At 42.5% G+C, this 13,730-nt stretch overlaps 1 protein-coding gene and 1 long non-coding RNA gene across 4 annotated transcripts in view; one reads left to right on the plus strand and one right to left on the minus strand.

Moving 5' to 3' along the window:
* galnt2 (UDP-N-acetyl-alpha-D-galactosamine:polypeptide N-acetylgalactosaminyltransferase 2) overlaps positions 1-13,730 on the plus strand; it is a 48,048-nt gene that overhangs the window by 4,936 nt on the left and 29,382 nt on the right. The window lies entirely within an intron of this gene.
* LOC108876956 (uncharacterized) lies at positions 2,490-12,905 on the minus strand. 2 transcript variants are annotated; one of them, XR_001960055.2, is made up of 4 exons: positions 12,759-12,905; positions 4,002-4,070; positions 3,858-3,929; positions 2,490-3,723 (listed from the first exon to the last, which is right to left on the minus strand). It is a non-coding gene; the product is annotated as an uncharacterized LOC108876956 (long non-coding RNA). The 2 variants fall into 2 exon arrangements; XR_001960054.2 differs by having other exon boundaries at positions 4,002-4,129.

Genomic DNA, 13,730 nt, shown 5'->3' on the forward strand with positions numbered 1-13,730 from the left:
CCTCAGTACGAACCCCCGTATCTGTAAGTGTATTGTCGTACACAGGAGGATAATGTTGCAAACATGAGCCTGCCGCCTCACCAGGATGCCCCATTAAAGTCTTCCTTGTTGGACAAACCTCAGAGGGTTTTTCCTGCCAACCGTTGAGAGGCCAACGTCTCAATGTTGAGTCTACTTTTCCTGCTAATCAGCGGAGTGAGAGGGGAACTAAATGGCAGATCGAGGAGGGTGGCACCGAACCACAGGAAAAACCAACAAACACAGACTTTATTAAGAAACTTATCAGCTGTTTGAGCAAAGCTGTAGATAAACGGTAATTGGATTTATCAAAGCAGAAAGCTGTGCGTGTGTTTGTTTAGTTTTTTTTCCTAAAATGAGGTGTGTGTATGAGTCAAGATGCCCTGCTCAAACCTGTGTCACATTCATGCCAGATCCCCTCATGCACACATTTGTCCACTGTGGGTATGTCTGTCAGTTTGTCTGCTCCTGACACACAGGGTCTCAGCTCAGCTCTCACCCCCTGAAGGTGGATCACAGTGTTGAATTGCAAGTATTTCTCAGTGTGTTGTTAGTAGCCAGAGGTTTGGATTAGTTTCTAGTTTGGCGGCAGGAGATTCAGAAGTGAGTTTGGTGCTTTTTTTCCAGCAAACTGAAGAGAGAGGGGGAGAGGGGCAGAGGTGAGTCGTCTCGGTGGGGATTTCAGAGAGGGTTTGTAACGCCGCCTGGTCCAGAGCTCATGTGTGTACTGTCTCTCTTCTCTGCGACTCTGGGCGCTCAGCTTCTCCCTGTCCGTGCATGTCTCGAACTTTGGTTTTATCTGTACATCTGTCTCTCGTTGTAGGCAGCATGACTTCACTGGCTCAAAGCATTTGAAATGTTGAAAAATGAAGCAGTTGCACATGACACATCCACTGATGGCAGACAAGGATGTTGCTTTATGGGTGTAGACCATAGCGTGCTTTGTGTTTGGCCTGTTATTTAGGGTGTAGTATGCAGGACAAGGTGGAGGATTCAGGAGTTGGCACTATCTGTATCTGTAATTTTTCAGCAAAGTCTTGACTGTGTGCATGCTCATGTATACACACACACACACACACAGACGCACTTTTACTCGTAGTACTGATTACATGTGTTTGAGTTCCTGCCGTTGTGTAACTACAGTGCAGTCATCTAGCTAAGAGACCTGTGGCTTTGAAACCACTTGAGGCCTCAGCAGGTCAATATGTTTATAATGCCAGAATACAATGTAATTTCAGCCAGCAAGCAGATCCATTATTTCTAACTAACTAAATGCAGTTCCACAGAGCAAACACTGAATCAATAAAAGGCTTAAATGAAGCTTGGGATCCTGGGGTACTGATCCTTTTCAGATATACAGTTTTTGTTTGAGGTATTGACTCTCTCTCTCTTTCTCTGTCTCTCCACTTCCCTCTCTCTGTGTGTCTTTTAAGTAATGATCAGTTCTGACAGATGCTCGACTCATTCAGAGTGTAAATAGAGATACCAAAGAACAAGTTGTATCACTGTTGTTTTTTAAGGGTTTATGTTGTGTTTAGTTATATGAAAACCCTCCTTTGAACCAAGAAACAGCTTCGCAATCACTTTAGAGTCACGCAGTTTCACAGCTGGGAATCTCGGGGGAGAGACAGTGTTGCTCTGTCAGGACTGCTCCACATTGGGCGGGGGAGGGCGTGGGGGGGGGGTGGTTGCTGGTGGGGGTTGAGTGCCTTGCTCTAGGGACAATTCGCAGCACACTCAGGAGGAAAGAAACTGTTACTGTTGTATCTGTCGCTTTGCCCCTCCCCCAAACAGAGGTTGTCCAGTCATAGCTTAGCAACCGTTACTAGGCAAGCTGTCAGCCTCTCCACATGTTGCAACCTGTACTGTACAACTGAAACAGTGTGTTTATTTGATGGCTAGCTACCTGCAGTAGTAATTTAGCTTGGGCTGCAGCTAATAATTATTTTTATTATTAATTAATCTGCTGATTATTTTCTTATGTGATGGGTGAATTGGTTTGTCTATAAAAACAGCAGTATTTTGCAAATATGTGGAGGCCAGTCATAGATGAGTTTAAGCTAATGTTAGCTGCTCTTCATTGAATTTAGGGAAGCCCAGACAAACTTATTATCTAAGATAACATTAGTCATGATAGCCTTTCTCTCTCTAAAGCACAGATTTTACCTCTGTCATGCCGGAAAATGCCAAACATGGTTATGTTAGACTGGAATAACTGTCTGATCCTATTCTTTATCATACTTGTAATACTGGGACTGACTGGCTTCTTCTATAACTCTCTCTGTCTGAAATCAGTGACCCATTGTTTCAAATGTGGTAAATCTGCCACTGTTATCATTGTAATCTGCATATGTGGCACACCAGAACATAAAGCTTGATAGGCCTAGCAACAGTATCTAAGGAGGACGGAGCTGAGCCAACTAATTATATCATCTACTGTAATTTAGTTCCCCCCAATTAGGACAAAGAAAGATGGCCTGATGATGGAAAGATCAAGAATCATGAGATTTGGGGGGTGGGGTGGGGTGCGGTGGGGAGGCGGCAGGTGTCGAGAAAGACAGTCTGGATCCAAAATAGGAGAACGGTGGGTTGTGTCTGGTCTAGCAGCTTTTTACTTCCACCAGTCAGAAGGAGTTAGTTCTGATCCACCAGCCCTGAAACCAAATGACTGACTGACTGTAGTGAGCAGACAGGCAGCTGTGGAGATGCTAGGAAATACAGACTGAGACACTGCCAAGAAAGAAGACAAATAGTTTAGGTAGGCATGCAAAAGAGCAGTTTAAATCTTTTGATATCAAACTGTCAGTCCTCTGCTGGCAAGTAGTTTGACTGAATGCTGATCTGTGGTGAAGAGACCCTGAGTTTTTATTTACTTCATTTTCCCTGTCTTTCTCTCTTTTCTATCCACCCCTGTCGGCCATTGGAATGTTCCTTGTGGTTGAACACAACAGCCTGCTGCATCTGTGCATGTGCTGTAAAGTGGATTATTTTATTCTCATGATGACTTTCTTCCCCGGCTGACGACGAGTATTCATGGAAAAGTTGAAAGGGATGAAGACATCCATTGTTTGCGGGACCAGCGCTGAGACGAGATCAGTTTTTTTTTTTCCATTCAAACATCAAGAGAAACAGAGCAGCCCTCTTTTATTCAATTTGTCACCGAGACAAACTGTTGTAGCTGTTTTATAACAGTGAAGCTGTCATGCTCGGAGCTTCACAGTCAGGCCAGCAGTAATCTCTGTCTCCCGTTATCAGGCTGAAATATTCAAACAGGACTGATATGGAGCGGAGGTGGTCATGGTGTTTTGCCTGTGCCCTATTTGCGGCAAGGACATTCAAATCATTAAACAAATGACAAGTTATTATACATCTAATTGCGACCACGAATATAATTAAGTTCATTGCTACTGGGCTGTGATAGTACTTTAATGGAAATAGTGCAGCACTGTGTGTTTTTTATTTTTTATTTTTTTGCGTGACTGGATTTATGAAGAGGATGTGCATGATTTTTGAGAATAAATGATCAGAAATTGCAGGAACTCAGATCTCTTCAAGCTTATTGCCATTTCTCTTTTGATGTTGCTGCACTCACCGCCCACCTGAAAGTCTTTATCAGAAACCACAGTTTGAACATTATTTTTATTTCCAATTTCTTTTTGAAAATCAGGAGGAATGTTGAGCTCTGCCTTCCCTGCCGATGACTGGCTGTGTCAGAGGAATGACAGTTGTGTGAAGTTAAAATGGCTTTATCTTTTATCTTTCTCATATTTAAAAATCCATAAGGAGAACAGTCTGTATCAGCATATGTATCAGCTCTGCACAGAATATTTTAGTTCAACCTGTTTTTTTCTTTCTATTTGGAGTATACAGAATCCCTGTCCGGATGCTCCATCTGCCCCATTCTCTGTTGTCTGTTAGTACAGAAAGCAAATATAACGCAGGGCGGATTGAGGTACATGCAAACAGGCATGCTGGCCACCCACCTCATCCTCCTCCGGAAGCATTCCCAGCGTCACTCAGTCCTGATGCCGACTTTGTGCACTGGCCTCAACCTTGAATGAAGAGCAGAGCTTTGTTTACTCGTCATCTTTTCTGGACAATTCTTTCTTGCCTGGGCAAAAAATGAAAAACGCAACAATCATAAGAGATTACTTTAGTATGTAATGACAGCTGCTGACATTGTGAGTTGTGCCTGACAGTAAAATATAATGTTCAGTGCAAGAAATAATATGGTCTAATTTATTTCAGATGTTAAGTGTTATTTCATGATGATTCATCAAAGATATCACTGAAATATTGTGCAGTGATTGCTTCTCCTGATCCTAATCAATCAGTAAACACTGTAGAGAGAAGATATGGACTATGGCCAGTCCATTAGATGTGTTTCGGCTTTTCACAGCAGCACAGCCAACTCCCTTCTGTGATGAAACTCAGCCTAAGTAACTGATTTTTTAAAATGGAAAAAATGTCCAAATAATGCCTGGCTGTCTGCCAAAGTGGTGGGTAGATTTTTTTTTAACAGTGGTCTGGTGGGAGGTGTTAATTTCTCACCCTGCATCACACCATGGCCATTCAGTAATGAACTGGTATTTGTTTCCTTTAAGAGAAATCCACCAAAAATTGCTTATCTAATTTGTCTTTCACATGTTTCGATTCTCTTGGTTTACTCTGTGCGTTTTTCTCATGCTTTTACTATCTCACGACTGATAAATCTCAGTTCGGTGAGTGCTGGCACCAGCTGCACCATCAACGTGTTTGTTGACGTGAGTGTGATTAAGGCCTGCACTAACTGGGCACGATTCCTCTGCCTTTTTTGTTATTTGGTGGCATTAATCGTGAACTTCGGATTCTGGCATCAGCTTTTCAAAATAAATGAGCAAAGTTTTCTTTCTTGCCGTGTCACCATTTTACGCTGATTGTCGACAGCTGTGCAGGAAACAGGAGGATGAAGCTGCAGATCCTGTGCAACCAGTGTGGATATATTCCATCAAACTGAGTTAAAACCCTTCATCGACATACGTGACATGGACCTACTTCACTGACTCCTACTACTGCTCCTTGTGACCCTCATAACCCTGTCAGGCACATTGCTATAGGACTGAAATGAATGCACTACTGCACACAAACACCCATAAAAAGGTCCAAAATCCACAGTTAAGTTTGTTGTTGGCCAACGCTAGGAAAGAAGAAGCTCGTAAAGTGTCTTTTTTAACAATGTGTTGAAATGGGTGTCAGGAAGCAGAGGTGCTGACTCGGCTCTACTGGCATTTTCTAGTTTAAAATAAGGAAGAATCAAAGTGAGTGACTGATGAAATGGGCGTTTGTGTAGCTGTTTGAATGACTTCCCGACTGTCTAAAGTCAAACTCATTCCTGGAAACTAAAGCGACCAGAGATTTACATTCTGCCTCATATGAATATAAGTGTATGAATAGTCACAACACAATGGATAGAAGAGGGTGACATGACTAGAGAGCATTGGTTTATGTGTATGAGTGTGTGTTTTTGACCACAGCATGCTCTCCCCTTTTGCTCGCTTTTCCTGTGGGCTCGTCTCTCCTCTCAGGGACACGTCAGCAGATTGAGGACTCTCGTGTTTGCGTCTCAGACTGTCCAGTGTTTATATACCAACGTATTATGTTATTTGGCAACATGGAAGTTTTTTCCATTCATCCCTTCAAGCTAAGTTGCTGTGCCTAACCTGGATAGCTCGAAAAAGGCTGTAACAAAAAAAAGAAAAGAAAAGAAGGTAGCTTTAATGCAGCGTGAGTAGGAGTCATCTGTCCCAGTGGTTGAAATTCTGAAGGAAAAAGCCTGAAAATCGCATCATTTACAAAAAGAGGAAAAAAAGGAGGACTCCTGAGACAGCCAGTAGTCTGGTGTTAAAAACAGACTGCTACTGTATGGCATGTTCCTCTGGTGACAGAGACCTGGGTCTGCCATTCTGTAAAAATAGACACATGCATTTACACGTTTAACATCACAGCAAAGTACGCCTGTGTTTTAACAGAAACCCTCCATTTTAACATAAACTGGGTCCACAGTTCCAATCTGCAGAGGTTTATATGTAACAATGTTTCCTTAATACCAGACTAGTTCTGCTGCCTTAGGACTGCACAGCCTGTGCCAGTTGTAATTGTATGAGTTCATGTACAGTGATTTATGGTAGGAAATTCTTTGTTTCTCCAAATAAGCAGCTGTACCCAGCAGTTCCAGTCAGGAATACCAGTGCTGCCAGTTTGTAGCTTTGTGGCAAAAAGTGAAACAGATTTTAGGCTCACTTCTCTTCTGTAATGGCATTAAAACTGACTGAGGTGTTTAGGTTCCCTGTGTGGACCATATGACCATAAGAAGTGGAGTAAATGGTGTGTTTGTCTGTGCGAAGGGGCAGTGTTAGCATGTCCAGCTAAGTAGCTCATCACTGTGGTAACAAGACCCAGTATTATATTATTTTGTGGGGTCACACAAAATAATATAATAATGCTGTCAGCTATGAGTCAGCCATGGCGGACCAGTTCAAAAGTACTTTGGCCAACTTTGCTAATGTTCAGTGCCAGAGCTGAGTGCATCAGAGCAGTGAGAAAAAAAAAGAGTCAGGAGCACACTGTTCTGCATCGCACTGCCCTTGTTTCCATCACCTCTCTCTGTTTCCAGTACAGTTGGTTTTGTAGTTGGATAATTTTGAGACAAGACAAAGTTTCTGAAAGTTTATATCTTCTATTGCTCTTTTTACAGTGATGCAGCTAAAAATAATAAGTCGACAAAATGAGATTAGATATGAACACTATCAGCTACAGCTGATCAAAACAGTTTCCATTTCCAAAAGTCAACAGTTGCAGATGAAAAATGAGAAACTTTTGTCTTCTTCTACCTAAAAGCAAGAACCTATTGCATCGCTTTTAAAAATATTGAAAGATTTTGAACAATGCTTCTGCCACTGCGTGTGTGTCATGCAAGAATTTTTTTTTTTTTTGCACTTTTACGGTTTATCCAGAATCCTTTTATTACTGTGTATGCGAAACACTTTGCATTGTTTGATTGTCACTGTGTATGTGTGTGTGTGTGTTTAGTGATGCTTGTTCCCCTGACTCAGGCCATATTTATGCTAATCTCTCCAGTTTCTCCCCAGCAGGCCATATGGTAATGTACTTTTTCCCCTTCGTCTCTCCCACCTTCTCTCTCCCTTCTATATTTCCTTTCTCCCCTGCTGATTTGTTTTTTTTATGTGTTCCTGTCTTTCTTTCACAAGCATACTTTCCTCTGTTCTCATGCATTCTTGCTCTCATACTATTTGTTTTTGATTTTTTAAATTTAGTTTGTTTGTTCTTTTGAAGTAGGCCAGAAATTCAGTCGGTCACCCAGGGAGCCAATTATGAAAAAACAGTAATGAAAACACAATATTCCTGTCATGTACAGACCCGCCAGGAGAGGCCTGTGACCCACTTTGGGGGCCCTAACCCACAGTTTTAGAAACCACAGACATAAAGAGAGTAACAGAAATATCATGAGCTCTTGAGCCAGCAGGGTCTTGTGCCTTTTTCTGCGTCTCTTGTGCTTTTCTGCCTTAAAAGGTAGGTTTGATTTATCTGTGCTCTCAGCTCGGTGGGGGTGGAGCAGATGTGATTGTGTCAGACCCCATCAAGACGGGGCTAAGAATAGCTAAAACCATCTAACACCTTAGCTCGGGTTGGTTTGAAATGGGTCGTTTCATGCCCTCTCTGCTGCATGACATTATGCTCTGGAGCCTGTGTCATGCTGGAGACGAGGGCCAAGTCTGCTAATGACATACGGTTCACTGATGCAGGTACAGCTAGCTGGAGCTGAACTTTGTAGTAGCACAGCACGCTGGATTTTTAGGCTGTGTATTTGTGTCGCCCTGTCTATTTGTGGACACACTGACCGTTTCATTATTACAGTACCGTCTGCTGTCTGTCAGCTTCGTTTCTTACACACGGTGTCTCATCTAAGCCTCCGTTTCCTCTCCACTGTCACTCTTCAACCTGTCGACGTCCATTAACAGCACAGCAGCCGCAGGGCGTGCGATGATCTTACAGGTCAGGGTTCACCGTCCCACCCTGCCTGTGAATGAATCACCCAACAGCGTGTAACTGCAGCAGCATGAAGATCCGCGGCCATAAACAGCACACGGAGATGGTCACGTGCATGGCTCATGTCAGCTGACTGATTAAAATGTATGAACACAGCTAAATGAAATTACACTTTCAAAGCTGTAATGGCAGGATTGAGATAAATCGTGGCACCAGAGAATTTGTATTCTGGCTGGACTGATGTCTGTGTTGTTTCTGTTGTTGGCAGATTACTGAGCTCTCACACTCTATTACTCACAGCTCTCACGTTTCCAAGAACAGCAGCATGCTAGAAATGAAATCAAACTTAGTTATTGCACTGCTGTTGAACGTGGTGCTGAAAGTAAATGTCTGTATACTCACTGCGGCTTGGTCTGCCCGCTTAAGAACTCGGGTTATTCTTGTATTTTGCCGCCTTTATTTGTTGTGACACATTGTGGCACGATTTCAGCTGCATTGTTAGATTTCAGCTCAAATTTCTCTATGATGCTGATGAGACGACATAAAATGTGATTTAGTAAAAAAAGAATACAGTATACTCTGCTGGGCTGACCTATGTAGATAAATAAATCACTGTGGACTGAAAGGAACCTTCGATTGTCACAGCAAGGCCTAAATTACACTCTCCTCGTTGCTGGAGCTTAAATTTGTCATCCTCCCGTGTCTGCACGGATCCACGCAGTCAAACATTTTCGGCCACATGCGGTCCTGTGCAGACAACATGATGACGAACATGCGTGACCACATCCGTGAATGCGCTGTCCTTTTTTTGTCCTGCACAGGCACAACTAGGGGGAAAAAGCAGGCAGGAGACAGATCCAGCGCCTTTACATTATATTACTGAGTTTTATTCTTTCATAACTTGACCAATGAACATGAGCAGCACCATGTTCTCCAGTTATGTAGCTGGGTGTACTCTCTTGGGTGTAATTGCACCGACCTTTCTGAGAATCCCAGTTGTTTTTCACGTTGCAGCATCAGCAGCCTTTAACTTTTCATGTGAAGCACTAAGCTGTTTTACTTGCTGTTTGCATGTCACAGGTGTAATGTAATGATAAGGACTCCTCCAGCAGCCTTTTGAAATGAGCCGCGTCCAAATATTTCTGATTACCGAATCCAACTGAGAACAACACACCCCGAAACCAGAACACGCCCCTACACTGTCAGAGCAGTTAATAAAAATGGCTTGATAAAGGTCTGTAATATGTCACTGTCTGGTTACTGAAACTATAGGTCGTAACTCAACATGAGACGTATGCCTTTGGCAGAACTGCATGATGAGAGCAGCAATTTGTTTCAAAGAGCCTGTATCCCATTACAAAAAAAAAAAAGGAAAAAATATCTGTGTGTGCCAGAAAAGTTACAGAACAAGAGTTGGAGTGTGTAATTGGCCTTCATTAAAAGTCTCACATCTGCTCTCCTTCTGTAACTCCAGCCTGATGAACATGTTTGTGAATTTGTAACGTAATACAAGCTGAGATGGTGTCGTGATTCTGACTGAGAGGCTGCGTGCTGCGTGTCTGTGTTATGACACACACAAACATGACACACGCGCACACACACGTCAAACGGGGCCTACCGGGACCAGATGTATTAATGACACACAAAAACAACACAGGTACCACTAAACACACAAAAACTAGTGTTTACAACAAAGAGTGTTAAGTTTGAGTCTTTACAGGAGCGGTCTGTCAAACATTACTGACCCCGATGATGTCATAGGGATGTCATCAGGGTTATTTTGAAGACTGGAAATTATTCAACAGAAAGTAACTTTTTAAAGATGTGGGTGTTTGATGAACACGGTCTATAATGGAAGAACCTTTTGTTTTGCATCATGGGAACTGTAGGATCCAGTGTTTTTGTAGTTTAACCCAAATTAGGAACCATAAGTCAGAGTACCTCGGTCTCTGCTGCCTTGACTGTTGTTTTTCTTCAAACTGTCTCTTGCTAGCCCCCCCTCCAATTTATCCACTGCTGGTCAGTAAACATTACGTAGTGTCGCTTTAATGTTGAAATAACTCCTGTTGGGTCATAGATTTGACCTGCTTATCTATTGCATTGTGTACTGGCTGTATGTAATGATAGAAAGACTGCTTTGGTGCTTTTAGAGGAGGTTATTTGTGCCAGGCCAAGGACAGAATGAGTCTGGTTTATGTCCAAACGGGACATTAGTACATGACAGTGGGAGTGGAAATCAGGCTCCTGTGCATTCACTTTATGTACAAGAAGTAGTAAAATGTAGAACAGAGATTATATGTGCATATTTCACAAACAAACAATGATGCATCACATGCGCACAACGTATAGTCGCCCATGGAGACTGTAAATCTTGGCTTCGGCTTAGCCCTAAACACACACACACTCACAGCAGCATACACATATCACACACCACTATAGCTCACATCCATATGTGATACCCATTCATGAAAAAATACAGCCTGCCCTGCTGGATACAGAAAACTTTTCTCCTTGTATGGGAAAGAAAATATTTATAGACTTAAAGCTCCTTCCTGCTTCAACCATGCACACACACTCCTATGGTATGAGGTAACACGTGCTGTGTTGCAATTCCAGTGGCTATCAGTACTGTAGCCATGATGACCTCAGCGTCCTTTGGGGGTCTTACTGTAAATTTATCCACATTTGGCCCAAAACTATCTGCAATTCTGATCTTTCTGACCTTTTTTTTTTTTTTTAAGCGCAAAGACTCTCATTATATTCTCTTTAAAAAACACCAGGAGCTGTAATTTTCACAAATCACCATAATTTGCGTGTAATTAACAATCGAATGAAAGCACTTCCCATCACCCAGATTGTCTTTAAGCAAGAAGGAACATTTTTGGTGGTAGTAATCATAGACCACCGCTGTGGTCGAGGGGGGACAATCATTTACTGTTAGCAGGGAGGGGGGAGGAGGAGGGGGCATCAAAGAAGGCAGGGAGGAAGAAGTGGGTGTAGGGGAAAGAAAAGAGAGGAAGCAAGTGGTGGATGAAAGAGTTTGTACGAGTGAATTGGGGGAATTTAACTTCCCTACTCGTCGCACCCCTCCACCCTGACCTACTTTTTGCCTGTGCTGACACACTCAGATGATTCAGCACTTTGCTCCACCCCCCCCCACCCCCCCACGCTCCATCTCTTCACCCTTGTGCTCCTGACATTTCTCTCTTCCTTCTCCCTCTCGCCTCATCTTGTTTTGCATTCCCTCTTCTGGGTATCTCCAGCAGCGCCTTCCCCACTCCTCCGAAAATTGAATCTGAACTTGCCCATTATCGGGAGTCATTTGTTCAAATTAATTCTCAAACTCCTGCCGTCTAACAGCGGGGAATAAGCAGCTTTCACAATGCTGAATAATCATTACCGCCACGTGAATATCTGATAAAAGATTTCAGGAAATGAAATTCAACAATTTTTTTTTTTTTTTTTTTTTGCTTTTAAACTGGTGATTATTGGACTTTCCCTAGTGCTGCTTCGTTGAAGGATCATCTTTAAGTTCAGGTAGAGGCATTAAGACCACATAGTTTTACATGGTAACAGTGATGACTTATCAGGTCATGTCCCACCCCCCTTTCTTCACTGCCCTCTTGTCACTCACTTTCACAGATCTCCTCAGTGCTTCTGTCAACACCCGTGAATCAGCTGCACTCCCCTGCTTTCTTTTTTTGCATCTTTCTCACTTTTTTTTTATCTCCCTCTTTTGATGCTCTTTCATGTCAGGGTCCTGTTTCTGGCCCCTCTGACTGAACATAAAAACCCTGTGTGTGTGCTTACTGCAGCATTACTGCAGTCAGTGCTACAACAATAGGTGTAAGGGACACCATGACACCATGAACCTGAGCTCTGTTTATTGTGTGTGCTGTGTCAGGGAGGCAGCAGGCCAACCTTAAAGGAGCACACCTTGTTGTGTTTGGTAAACTGGCCTCACTGGTCGTTTTACCAGTTAACAAGTGTCATTAATGATTCACAGACAACAAGAGCAGGTCTGTGCACCACCATTTCCTCCCCATGCTGACACACGAGCATACACACTGTGGGCTGATAGCAAGTGACTTGTATTATTTCAGAAGTTAGAAAATGTTTATGTTGTTAATGTTAATGTTAGTATGACGTTTAACATGAGTACATTGAAAACTGCAGACTCCAAAGCAACTTACTGTAAATGTGAGGATTTGTCACTTTTTCCTGTTTGATTGTTTTTTATAGCTTTAGGTTTAAGTAATCTGAAGACGTCACCTTGGCTTCTGGGAAATTATGATGGGTGACAAGCTTAGTGGATAATGAAATTAATTTGTAGTTGCAACACTAATTAAATTCAACATTTTCAGCTAAGTAGAAAAATTACAGTTGCAATAAAGAGCTATCTTCATTTGTGGATAATGGACCCTCATGGTAGTTTATATTCACATGATCCGTTCATCCTTCAATGGCAGAATGTCCACGATGTCTCTCTCTCAACACGCCGTCCATAAAAACATTTGATGCTCACTTACTGCTGTTACTCTGCTTTCAGAAATGTATCTCTCTCCTCCACCCCAGCCTCTTACTGTATTAGCATATAGTCCTATATGAATTTTAAATGATTGTTATTGTTTATTAATGTTGTGTATCCCTGGCTGTACCGGAGCTCAGGGATGTCTGTGTCTGTGTAAGGTTACCTCTGATTTGTTGCAGGGCATCACTTGAGCAGAAAGAAAAGTCCTCTGACCTACATGACCGTATAGGCCATTTGTTCCTACTCCCCGATACGAACCATACCAGCGGACCTGAGTCGTCATGGTAACAATAATAAACATGTGGTTAAGCTTATGGAACTTTGTTAGGTTTAGGACATGACAGCTACTTCTGTAGGTGTATTAACAGATCGTGGTTTGGGTTAAGATAAGCACTTCCTGAAGATTAGTGTTCCTCCGTCGTCATGGTTACAATAATAAACCCGCAGTTAAGGTTGTGGAACAGTCATGGATAAATGAAACCATGTTGATTATAGGTTTCACACAGGAAATGAACAGCGGCCTCCTGTGTCAAAGTCCTGTGTTCTGTAGGCTCATCTCTCTACTCCAACCTCCTCCTCCTTTGTTGCTTTATGTAGGCTAACATGTCACCTGACTTCCTGCATGCTGTTGCAATGAAAGAGAGAAAACCTGCCCACCATTTTCTCAATTAAACGTTTGCCCTGCAAAATCTCAGACAGCTACCATGTTCCTCGAAGCTCCAACTTACCTGAAAAATGACTTAAACAAGGACCTGATTGTCAAACTAGTTGAAACTAATGGTTTCAGCTTCAGTGAAAATGTACTTAGCCTGTGTAGTCAGTAGTCCACCCTCTCTGAGCTGCAGCTGTGGAGAATCACAGCCGCAGACAGCTCAAATGCTTGAAACTCATTTTTTTTCCCCCTGGGAAAGATGTTTCACCGGTTGAATTTTTTCTGAGCACCAAAACTGCTTTTGTATTCACTCAGATTAAGTAAGATGACATTTGTTATCTAATAGATGATGGAACAGTGGGAGATACTGAATTATGTGTTTCCACTGAGAGAAACTGGTATATGGCAGACCGTGCATACACTGGGTCTGTTAAGCTTTCCTAAATACCTTTACTGTGATGTGGTGAAAGTTTGCCAGTTCTG

The sequence above is a fragment of the Lates calcarifer genome, linkage group LG2 (genome assembly GCF_001640805.2).
Source record: "Lates calcarifer isolate ASB-BC8 linkage group LG2, TLL_Latcal_v3, whole genome shotgun sequence".
NCBI classification, from domain to species: Eukaryota; Metazoa; Chordata; class Actinopteri; family Centropomidae; genus Lates; species Lates calcarifer.